This window comes from Monodelphis domestica, chromosome 3, assembly GCF_027887165.1.
Source record: "Monodelphis domestica isolate mMonDom1 chromosome 3, mMonDom1.pri, whole genome shotgun sequence".
Classification (NCBI taxonomy): domain Eukaryota; kingdom Metazoa; phylum Chordata; class Mammalia; order Didelphimorphia; family Didelphidae; genus Monodelphis; species Monodelphis domestica.
The window spans coordinates 226,062,894-226,075,382 of NC_077229.1; the positions used below are offsets into that span (position 1 = coordinate 226,062,894).

Here is a 12,489-nt window from a genome sequence, read left to right on the forward strand (position 1 = left end):
AATTTATTTAATAAAAACATACCCAACTTCACATTGGGAATCCATGTTGAGAAAGTATATTTAAGTATCCCTGTATTATACCAAGGAAAACATATGAGAAAATACACTACTTCCCCTGCATTTGTATACAATTGTTTTTCTAGAGTTTCTATATTGCTTTCTTTCATTGCTAAAGAGCAAACTTCCCTCAACTGATCAGCTAATTCTACAGAAATATCTAAGTAATGCCATTCAGACAATATATTTCTTAACATATACTTAATTTTGTCACTGAAATGTCATCCTTTTTGATTAGGGTTATAAGAATCAGTGTATATAATAGAATTATTAGTTGAAAATGCAGTTTGATCATCTGGAAAAACTGATGGTCAATATTCAAGACAAGCCATGGAGTAGTTATTCTTTATTGGTCTTGAAGGTCATGGGAGTGATGCTTTTATGTCACTGGTAATTATTTGTTTTTCACAAATACATCGACAAAACACCACAATTAGTTTTGCTTCAATAAAGCACACACAATAAATGAATTGAACAATACAGAATGCCACACACAGTACAGCTTACTTGTGTAAAAACAAAAGCAGTGCTGCTATCATTTTTGTCTATTTTTTAAAGATATTATCTTTATTATCGCTTTATATGTTATCATTAATTTTAAAAATGGCATTTGTACATAATGCTAGAATGTGGTAATGATGATAATAGCTTAAACTAATGTTGTAAAGTTAGTCTACCTACATTTGAAAAAAAATAACTAGGAATTTGACCACAGAGAGAGGAAAAAATGTAGCCAATAAAATAGCTAGTTTATGAGAGTAAGCAGTCATTAAAAATCATGGCTAATCAATCTTTCCTGCCCCAAAGAGGTCAAAGGTTTTCAAAGGTTCCTGTTCATAGCATGTCTTAAAATGGCTTGGGATTGTGACCTTTTTGCACTTCAATGCTTTTCCTACTTGGGTTATATCCTTTTATGATTGTTCATTATATTAGCTTTACATTGGCTTTCCACAACTGAACTGAACATATATACTTTGACAATTGATGAAGGATAGATTTTTATTTTGTCAATGAGGCTCTCATGGTATGCATCTGCACTGTTTGCCATGCTATACCTTCAGTGACACACCAATGAAACTTTCTATTCTTGAAGAAGTGACATATTGATCATTTATCATAATAGTGAATGGGGCATAAGTAGGCTTCCCATTATGAATACAAAATTAGTTGCTTATTCAATGTTACTCCAATAATCCTATAACCTTCTACACTTTAACCGAGGTATTGCTAAAGATGTTAAGGATGGCAAATCACTGTGATTAGTGATTATATATACACATATATAAATATAAATGTGTATCTGTGTTTATATGTGCATGTGATCTTTAAGGATTAAAATTAATTTGCATAGCAATTCATTATTGATATAATAGATTTTTCACTTGTATATGCAGATAGGTAGCTTAAAAGGTTCTTTTGTGTCTTCAGGGAAAAGGAAATGCAGTCTGCTTATGTTCTCAGACATAATTTCTGAGAGACTGCAATAAAAAACATACAAAATTGGATAGTACCCAGAGACTCAGAAAATAAGGCGCTCTGTTTAATAAATTACTCTCTTACCAAAGACCAAGATGACACCAGAGCCATAAACAAAGTAGGGATTGTAATGATGTACTGTTGAAGTACAATGTATAAAACTGGTTAAGTCTATTAAATGATAATGCTGCTTATTAACCAAATATGTTGTGATAGGTCAATGCTGAGGTTAAAAAGAAAACATCAATTGAACCATTTCCCTAAATAAAGCTCCAGGGTGCAATATTCCAAGCACTTTATTCAATAAAAAATGCTTTTAAAATGGCACTCTGGTGATTGGGAAACATTGGCATCATCCGTCAACCTAACTGCAGGAAAGTTCAATAAGCTAAATAATGAACCATTTACATTATTTTCCTTAGGCTTCAGTGATTTGCAAACATTGCATCAATAGAGCTCTTTAAAAAATTATGATAAAGACCCTCTAGTCTTTTTATTTTCAGTTTAAAAAAACTAGAGATTTCTTTACAAAGGTCATTTAATGTTTCGTTCCTGTCAGCCTTTTGAAATTGTCTAGTATTTATCAGAGCAGAAATAAATGTTAAATAACAAAAACATTTTAAAAATTTCAAATAATTTTTCTACAAAGCATAAAAACTATCATGGGGTGTTATAAAAAATGAAATTGCTATATTTGTAACCCAGGAAGGATATACAAGCAAACTAATATATCTATAATTACTGTTTATGTAGGCAGCAGATCAAATTTTAGCAAACATGAAAATATGAAGTAGATATTGAAAAAAATTATATGGATAACTTAAATTAGAAATGCACTTTAACATATGAAATTTGAAAAGTTCCCTAGGTCTGCTTTAGTCTCATTTTCTTAGGTCTTTGTTACCTGTAAATGCACAAAAACAACAACAAAAATCTCAAATGTACTTCATAAGGTATATCTTATTTTCTACCCAGGATTTCAAAGTTTTTCAAGTGAAGACTAGAAAAACAGTGAAGTTGAAATTATATGTGCATATGACAATTCTGAAAGTATGATAGGATTACAATATCATAGATTTAGAGCTGGAAGGGACTTCAGAAGTCATTAGTTAAAGCTCCAATCCCACTTGTTTCCTCCTCATTTTACAGATGAGGAAACTGAAGCCCATAGAATTTAAGTGACTTCTCCAGGTAATAAGGATCAAAAGGTAGAATTTGCATCCAAATCTTCTGACTCCAGAATCAACACTATTTTTCCTATTTTAAGCTATACAAAGGAAATTATGGCAGTAATATGCAATTTTTTGTAATCTATCAATAAGGCTACAGGTAAGACAATGGTAATTTATTTACCACTACATTTACTACACTAGTAGAGAGAAGTTGGAATTTTTTTCCATGTATGGTAATCTATGGAATACTAAATAGCAAACAGATCATTTAGGACTTACTCTTAAGACATATTGTGAGGGCAAATATGGTGACTCATTTCCCTCCTATTTGCTCATAGTCTATATTTGTTCTTGAAGCTAAGGAGTGAGTAATTTATAAAATTGTAAATAATTATCTTCTGCATTTTGAATCTTCACAATCTTCCTAAAAAGGAAGGGAAACACTACTAGGCTACATACTTGTTTTTTAAAGTGATAGGAATGGAAGAAGGGCATAGCTTTCTTGCATATACTGCAAAAGTGCTTTAGAATCTTGCCTTATAAATTATTTTTTGCACACTTACCAACCAATATAATGTTTAAAATTGTCGATTAATAAACTTTGTCTTTACAAGCAGTACATTCTACCTTCCCCACCCTACTTAACTGAAATAAAGAAAAGAAAAACAAAACTCTTCAAATAAATATGCATAGTCAAGTAAAATAGATTCCCACAGTGGCCATGTCCAAAAGTTTATGTCTTTCTGCATCTTTAGTGTATCACCTCTGTCAGAAATTGAGATTGGTTATTTCAAAGTTGCTTGTCTTTATAAACAAAATCTGTTATTGTGAAATTGTTGGCTCAGCTCAATTCATCCTGCATCAGATCATGTATTTTCTTTGAAACCATCCTTTCTATCATTTCTTACAGCACAATATATTAACATAACTTAATTTGTTCAGTCATTCCCCAACTGAGAAGAATACCTTTAGTTTCTAGTTTTTTGCTACTATAAAAAGAGCTACTATAATATTCATATTGGGTCAGCACTTTTCCCTTTCTTTGATCTTTTCATTGTACTGGTCTACTAGTAGTATCATTAGGTTAAAGGGTAAGCAGGTTAGTAATCATAGTTTCAAACTTTTCTAGAATTAGTCATTATGGTTAGTAGAAATTCAGATTATTAGAGCTAGGCAACTCTTGTATGTTATACAGAGGCAGAAAGTAAAAAATATTCTGTGACTTATAAGTGTTACATATTAGAGATAGAACTATGACTTAAATTCTAGACTAGCCTTACTCTCAGACTAATCTGAAACATGAAACATGGTGGTAGTGTCCAGGATGGATTAGGGGGGATAAAAAGTAGAAGGGAACTCAATTAGAAGTTTGCTGCTGTAACTCATGAAGTGAATGGTTGCTATAATTAGGGTAATACAATGGGACTGGAAATGAGGGACTCCAAATTATATTTTAAGGGAAATTGTGTTCTAAGCAATACTTTAGATGAGAGAGAGAGAGAGAGAAAGAGAGCAAGTGAGAGAGAGAGAGAGAGACAGAGACAGAGAGACAGGGAGAGACAGAGAGAGACAGAGACAGAGAGACAGAAAGTATAGAGAAAAAAAGAGGGTACAGAGCAGAGCACTGGGGTAAACTGAACCACTGTTAGGGTTAGTAGGCATTGCATGGAGAGATCCAGAGAGTGAGAAAACTGACAAACTGTTCTTTATCTACAATATTATCTCCAGTTCCTTGACTACATAGTTCTTTCCCTGGTCAGCACTCCTGCTTTAGACACTTTCCTCTTTTCCCCATCTTGACCCATTGGGTAACAAGCTCAATTAAATATCATTTACTTCTCTTGAGTTTCTTGTTCTCTTAACTATATCACAAATCAAGCCCTGCCAAGGTTCAGCCTTGGTTCACTCTCACTATCTGCTGTCTTCACTCCCATAAATGTACTGCTGAATGAAGGTAAAGAAAAATCATACAAAATCATCCTGATTAGGTTCACTACAAAGTTATGCCACATAATCTAAACTGAGTCCTCACAATAGAGAAGCAAACCTTATATAACTAATTAATTCATTCTTCCATTCACTAGAACTGTTCCAAACCTTTTTATTTTTCCTCAAATCTCCCATGATTTTCCTACCCCAATCCTCTTAGAAAAAACCTTGCCTCTTATTTTAATGAAAAAAATTGAGCTAATTTGTGGAAAATTTCCTCTTTCCTCTTTTCCTTATCAAGTCACTAAATATCTTCCACCATTTTCTTGTCCTTTACCGTTGTCTCACATGAGGGGGGTTCCCAATACCTCATGCCTAGACTATTGCGAAAGCTTACTGGTTGTTGTGTTTTCCTCAAGTCTCTCCCCATTCCAGTCCATTCTTCACTGAGTTGCAAGAATAATTTTTCTAAAGTATAAGTCCATTCATTTTACTTTAATAAACATCAATGGCTCCTTTTCACCTCAAAGACAAAATACCATTTAGCATTCAAAGCTTTTCATAAACTACTCTATTCCTGTGTTTCCAGTCTTCTTATACTTTATAATCCAATGTATACTTTTAAACCAGCGGCCTCCTGGTTGTTCTATAAAAAAAGAATTCCATATCCTGACTTTGGGCATTTTCATTCATTCATGTGTGGAATGCTCTTTTTCCTCACTTCTTTTGCTTGGCATCCTTTGCTTCCTTCAAGTCTCAGCTTAAATATCACCTTCTTTAGGAAGTCTCTCATGATCTCTCTTTAAATCCAGTGCCTTTTCTTGGTTGATTATTTACTATTTATCTTGTATATTTTTTCATATTTGCTTGCATGTTATCTGCCCCATTAGACTATGAGCTACTCGAATGTAGCAATTGTCTTCCATTTTCTTTGTATCCCCAATACTTAACACAGAATTTATCACATAACAGGTCCTTAATAAGTATTTAGTGACTGAATGACTATTGTTCAGCTAGGTAAGCAGAGAACTAAGGGAGAAGTGTCATGAAAACTCAGAGAAATTAAGAGTATTAAAGAGGAGTTCTTCAACAGTATGAAATAAGAGGTCAAGAAGGATTTGGATCAAAAAGAGGCCATGAACTTGACAATTACTTATTTATTGGTAAATTGGGAGAGTGCAGATTTCATTGAATGATAAGGTCAAATGTCCCATTTCAGAGAGTTGAGAAGAGAATGAAAGGAGGAATGGCAAGGTTCAGTGGAAGCTGTTTCCCAGCACCTCTTAAGAATTCAGATGAGAGAGGACTTCCGGTTAAGATGGCGGCTTAGAGAAAGCTGAAGTTCAGATCTCCGGAAAACCCTTCCCGACCGATCTCAAACTAGAAGCTCCTAAGGCGCCGAAATTCAAAACGATCAACAGCACAGACCCTGGGAACCCTCCTCCTGGACCTGGACCCGGTTCAAAAGGTACGGCTCCCCTTAAAAGCCAGAACCCGAGATCCCTCGGACCTCAGGGGTAGGAGCGCAGAGTCCAAGGCTCAGAGAGCAGGGTCTGAGGAACAACAACCCTCAGGGTCTTCTACCCAAGTCCCAGTCCGGGTGAAAGTTACTGCCTGGGGCTTCTGCTGCAGAGAGCCTGTCGGTCCGGGTGAAAGTTACTGCCTGGGGCCTCCGCTGCAAAGAGCTGGTCGGTCCGGGTGAAAGTTACTGCCTGGGGCCTCCGCTGCAGAGAGCTGGTCAAAACAACAGCAACCGTCAGGGCGGGCAAGACAGCCTCACGGGCTGGATCCTGCTATCCAAGTCTCAGTGAAAGTCTGTGCTCTCGGAGCTTGGGGAAGCGGCAGCCCATCCCCCCGCAGGCCAACGAAACAGCCTCACGGCCAGGGATTCTGAAGGCAACTTCCGGAAATCGAGCCAGGGGGAGAGTGTGGCCTCGTGGTCCGACCCTTCCATTCCAGTTCCAGTGAGGCATATTCAGTTTAACCCAGGGAACGCTCATAGAACCAACATCTGCCCAGGACTAAAGCCTCTGATCACCAGACAAAGACAAGAAAAGCCAATCCTCCACGTTCAGAGATGACAAACTCCACAGAAGCACAGAAGCCCCAAAATACCAAGAAAAATAAGAAGAAAGGGGCGACTCTGGACACATTCTATGGAGCCAAAATACAAAATACAGAGCAGATAGAAGAAGATATACAAGAAAATTCTCCAAAATCTTCCAAAGAAAATAGAAACTCTCCACAAACCCATGAAGAATTTGAATCAGAAAGGACCAAAAAGATGGAAGCCCTCTGGGAGGAAAAGTGGGAAATGATGCAAAAGAAATTCACGCATCTACAAAACCAGTTTGACCAAACTGTAAAAGAAAACCAGGCTTTAAAGCAAGAACTAATAAAGCAAAGCCAAAACACCAAGAAATTAGAAGAGAACATAAAATATCTCACCGACAAGGTGATAGATCTGGAAAACAGGGGGAGAAGAGAAAATTTAAGAATAATTGGACTCCCAGAAAAGCCAGAAATAAACACCAAACTGGACATGGTGATACAAGATATAATCAAAGAAAATTGCCCAGAGATTCTAGAACAAGGGGGCAATACATCCACTGACAGAGCTCACAGAACACCTTCTACACTAAACCCCCAAAAGACAACTCCCAGGAATGTAATTGCCAAATTCCAAAGCTATCAAACAAAAGAAAAAATCCTACAGGAAGCCAGAAAAAGACAATTTAGATATAAAGGAATGCCAATCAGGGTCACACAAGACCTTGCAAGTTCTACGCTGAATGATCGTAAGGCATGGAACATGATCTTCAGAAAGGCAAGAGAGCTGGGTCTCCAACCAAGAATCAGCTACCCAGCAAAACTGACTATATACTTCCAAGGGAAAGTATGGGCATTCAACAAAATAGAAGACTTCCAACTTTTTGCAAAGAAAAGACCAGAGCTCTGTGGAAAGTTTGATACCGAAAATCAAAGAGCAAGGAATACCTGAAAAGGTAAATATTAAGGAAAGGGGAAAAATGTTATCTTCTTTTACTCAAACTCTCTTCTATAAGGACTACATTTATATTAACCTATGTATACTAATATGTGGGGAAAATGTAATGTATAAATAGGGGGTAAAGAAAGACCAAATAGAATAATGGTTCTCACACAAAGATTCACAGGGGAAGGGGAGGGGAAGAAAACTCCTATAAGAAGGAGAGGAAGAGAGGGGGGGGGGTTACTTAAACCTCAATCTCAGGGAAATCAACTCTGAGAGGGAAAAACATCCAGATCCATTGGGATCTTGAATTCTATCTTACCCAACAAGGGTAAGGAGAAGGGAAAACCAAGGGGGGGAGGGGGAGAGGGAGAACAAAAAGGGAGGGAAAGAGAGGGGGGAGGGGGAGGGAACAAAAAGGGAGGGACTAAAAAGGGAAACATCAAGGGAGGGGACAAGGGGGACTGATTCAAAGTAAATCACTGGACTAAAAGGTAGAGCCGAAGAAGAAAAGGTTAGAATTAGGGAAGGCAATCAAAATGCCAGGGAGTCCACAAATGACAATCATAACTTTGAACGTGAATGGGATGAACTCACCCATAAAACGTAGACGAATAGCAGAATGGATTAGAATCCAAAACCCTACCATATGTTGTCTTCAAGAAACACACATGAGGCGGGTTGACACCCACAAGGTCAGAATTAAAGGATGGAGTAAGACCTTCTGGGCCTCAACTGATAGAAAGAAGGCAGGAGTGGTAATCATGATATCTGATAAAGCCAATGCAAAAATAGACCTGATCAAAAGGGATAAGGAAGGTAATTATATTTTGTTAAAAGGGACTCTAGACAATGAGGAAATATCATTAATCAACATGTATGCACCAAATAATATAGCACCCAAATTTCTAATGGAGAAACTAGGAGAATTGAAGGAAGAAATAGACAATGAAACCATACTAGTGGGAGACTTAAACCAACCATTATCAAATTTAGATAAATCAAATCAAAAAATAAATAAGAAAGAGGTAAAAGAAGTGAATGAAATCTTAGAAAAATTAGAATTAATAGACATATGGAGAAAAATAAATAGGGATAAAAAGGAATACACCTTCTTCTCAGCACCACATGGCACATTCACAAAAATTGACCATACATTAGGTCACAGAAACATAGCACACAAATGCAAAAAAGCAGAAATAATGAATGCAGCCTTCTCAGATCACAAGGCAATAAAAATAATGATTAGTAATGGTACATGGAAAACCAAATCTAAAACCAATTGGAAATTAAACAATATGATACTCCAAAACCGTTTAGCTAAAGAAGAAATCATAGAAACAATTAATAATTTCATCAAGGAAAATGACAATGGCGAAACATCCTTTCAAACCTTTTGGGATGCAGCCAAAGCGGTAATCAGAGGCAAATTCATATCCCTGAAAGCTCATATTAACAAACAAGGGAGAGCAGAGATCAATCAATTGGAAATGCAATTGAAAAAACTCGAAAGCGATCAAATTAAAAACCCCCAGCAGAAAACCAAATTAGAAATCCTAAAAATTAAGGGAGAAATTAATAAAATCGAAAGTGATAGAACTATTGATTTAATAAATAAGACAAGAAGCTGGTACTTTGAAAAAACAAACAAAATAGACAAAGTACTGGTCAATCTAATTAAAAAAAGGAAGGAAGAAAAGCAAATTCACAGCATTAAAGATGAAAAGGGGGACAGCACCTCCAATGAGGAGGAAATTAAGGCAATCATTAAAAATTACTTTGCCCAATTATATGGCAATAAATACACCAATTTAGGAGAAATGGATGAATATATACAAAAATACAAACTGCCTAGACTAACAGAAGAGGAAATAGAATTCTTAAATAATCCCATATCAGAAATTGAAATCCATCAAGCCATCAAAGAACTTCCTAAGAAAAAATCCCCAGGGCCTGATGGATTCACCTGTGAATTCTATCAAACATTCAGAGAACAGTTAACCCCAATACTATACAAACTATTTGACATAATAAGCAAAGAGGGAGTTCTACCAAACTCCTTTTACGACACAAACATGGTACTGATTCCAAAACCAGGCAGGTCAAAAACAGAGAAAGAAAACTATAGACCAATCTCCCTAATGAATATAGATGCAAAAATTTTAAATAGGATACTAGCAAAAAGACTCCAGCAAGTGATCAGAAGGATCATTCACCATGATCAAGTAGGATTCATACCAGGGATGCAGGGCTGGTTCAACATTAGGAAAACCATCCACATAATTGACCACATCAACAAGCAAACTAGCAAGAACCACATGATTATCTCAATAGATGCAGAAAAAGCCTTTGATAAAATACAACACCCATTCCTATTAAAAACACTAGAAAGCATAGGAATAGAAGGGTCATTCCTAAAAATAATAAACAGTATATATCTAAAACCAACAGCTAATATCATCTGCAATGGGGATAAACTAGATGCATTCCCAATAAGATCAGGAGTGAAACAAGGATGCCCATTATCACCTCTACTATTTGACATTGTACTAGAAACACTAGCAGTAGCAATTAGAGAAGATAAAGAAATTGAAGGCATCAGAATAGGCAAGGAGGAGACCAAGTTATCACTCTTTGCGGATGACATGATGGTCTACTTAAAGAATCCTAGAGATTCAACCAAAAAGCTAATTGAAATAATCAACAACTTTAGCAAAGTTGCAGGATACAAAATAAACCCACATAAATCATCAGCTTTTCTATATATCTCCAACACAGCTCAGCAGCAAGAACTAGAAAGAGAAATCCCATTCAAAATCACCTTAGACAAAATAAAATACCTAGGAATCTATCTCCCAAGACAAACACAGGAACTATATGAACACAACTACAAAACACTCGCCACACAACTAAAACTAGACTTGAACAATTGGAAAAACATTAACTGCTCATGGATAGGACGAGCCAATATAATAACAATGACCATCCTACCCAAACTTATTTATCTATTTAGTGCCATACCCATTGAACTACCAAAATACTTCTTCACTGATTTAGAAAAAACCATAACAAAGTTCATTTGGAAGAACAAAAGATCAAGGATATCCAGGGAAATAATGAAAAAAAAACACATATGATGGGGGCCTTGCAGTCCCAGACCTCAAACTATATTACAAAGCAGCAGTCATCAAAACAATTTGGTACTGGCTAAGAAACAGAAAGGAAGATCAGTGGAATAGACTGGGGGAAAACGACCTCAGCAAGACAGTATACGATAAACCCAAAGATCCCAGCTTTTGGGACAAAAATCCACTATTCGATAAAAACTGCTGGGAAAATTGGAAGACAGTGTGGGAGAGACTAGGAATAGATCAACACCTCACACCCTACACCAAGATAAATTCAAAATGGGTGAGTGACTTAAACATAAAGAAGGAAACCATAAGTAAATTGGGTAAACACAGAATAGTATACATGTCAGACCTTTGGGAGGGGAAAGGCTTTAAAACCAAGCAAGATATAGAAAGAATCACAAAATGTAAAATAAATAATTTTGACTACATCAAACTAAAAAGCTTTTGTACAAACAAAACCAATATAACTAAAATCAGAAGGGAAACAACAAATTGGGAAAAAATCTTCATAGAAACCTCTGACAAAGGTTTAATTACTCATATTTATAATGAGCTAAATCAATTGTACAAAAAATCAAGCCATTCTCCAATTGATAAATGGGCAAGGGAAATGGATAGGCAGTTCTCAGATAAAGAAATCAAAACTATTAACAAGCACATGAAGAAGTGTTCTACATCTCTTATAATCAGAGAGATGCAAATCAAAACAACTCTGAGGTATCACCTCACACCTAGCAGATTGGCTAACATAACAGCAAAGGAAAGTAATGAATGCTGGAGGGGATGTGGCAAAGTAGGGACATTAATTCATTGCTGGTGGAGTTGTGAACTGATCCAACCATTCTGGAGGGCAATTTGGAATTATGCCCAAAGGGCGACAAAAGAATATCTACCCTTTGACCCAGCCATAGCACTGCTGGGTCTGTACCCCAAAGAGATAATGGACACAAAGACTTGTACAAAAATATTCATAGCTGCGCTCTTTGTGGTGGCCCAAAACTGGAAAACGAGGGGATGCCCATCAATTGGGGAATGGCTGAACAAACTGTGGTATATGTTGGTGATGGAATACTATTGTGCTCAAAGGAATAATAAAGTGGAGAAGTTCCATGGAGACTGGAACAACCTCCAGGAAGTGATGCAGAGCGAGAGGAGCAGAACCAGGAGAACATTGTACACAGAGACTAATACACTGTGGTATCATCGAACGTAATGGACTTCTCCATTAGTGGCGGTGTAATGTCCCTGAACAACTTTCAGGGATCCAGGAGAAAAAAAACACCATTCATAAGCAAAGGATAAACTATGGGAGTGGAAACACCGAGAAAAAGCAACTGCCTGAATACAGAGGTTGAGGGGACATGACAGAGGATAGACTCTAAATGAACACTCTAATGCAAATACTATCAACAAAGCAATGGGTTCAAATCAAGAAAACATCTAATGCCCAGTGGACTTACGCGTCGGCTATGGGGGGTGGGGGGGAGGAAAAGAAAATGATCTATGTCTTTAACGAATAATGCTTGGAAATGATCAAATAAAATATATTAAAAAAAAAAAGAATTCAGATGAGAATAAAAGGTCAATACAATCTAGAAAGAACTTAAGAAAAAATAAAACAATGAAGGAGACTTGAATGACTAGTAGATAGCAAGAAAGGAACTAGTGGATAAAGAGAGACTGAAGATTCATGGGAAAAGCGGTGATGGATAGTGAGGACAATCTATTG

The 12,489-nt window shown here is 36.4% G+C and overlaps 1 protein-coding gene across 5 annotated transcripts in view; it reads right to left on the reverse strand.

The window, feature by feature from the left end:
- ATP9B (ATPase phospholipid transporting 9B (putative)) overlaps positions 1-12,489 on the reverse strand; it is a 558,010-nt gene that overhangs the window by 103,499 nt on the left and 442,022 nt on the right. The window lies entirely within an intron of this gene.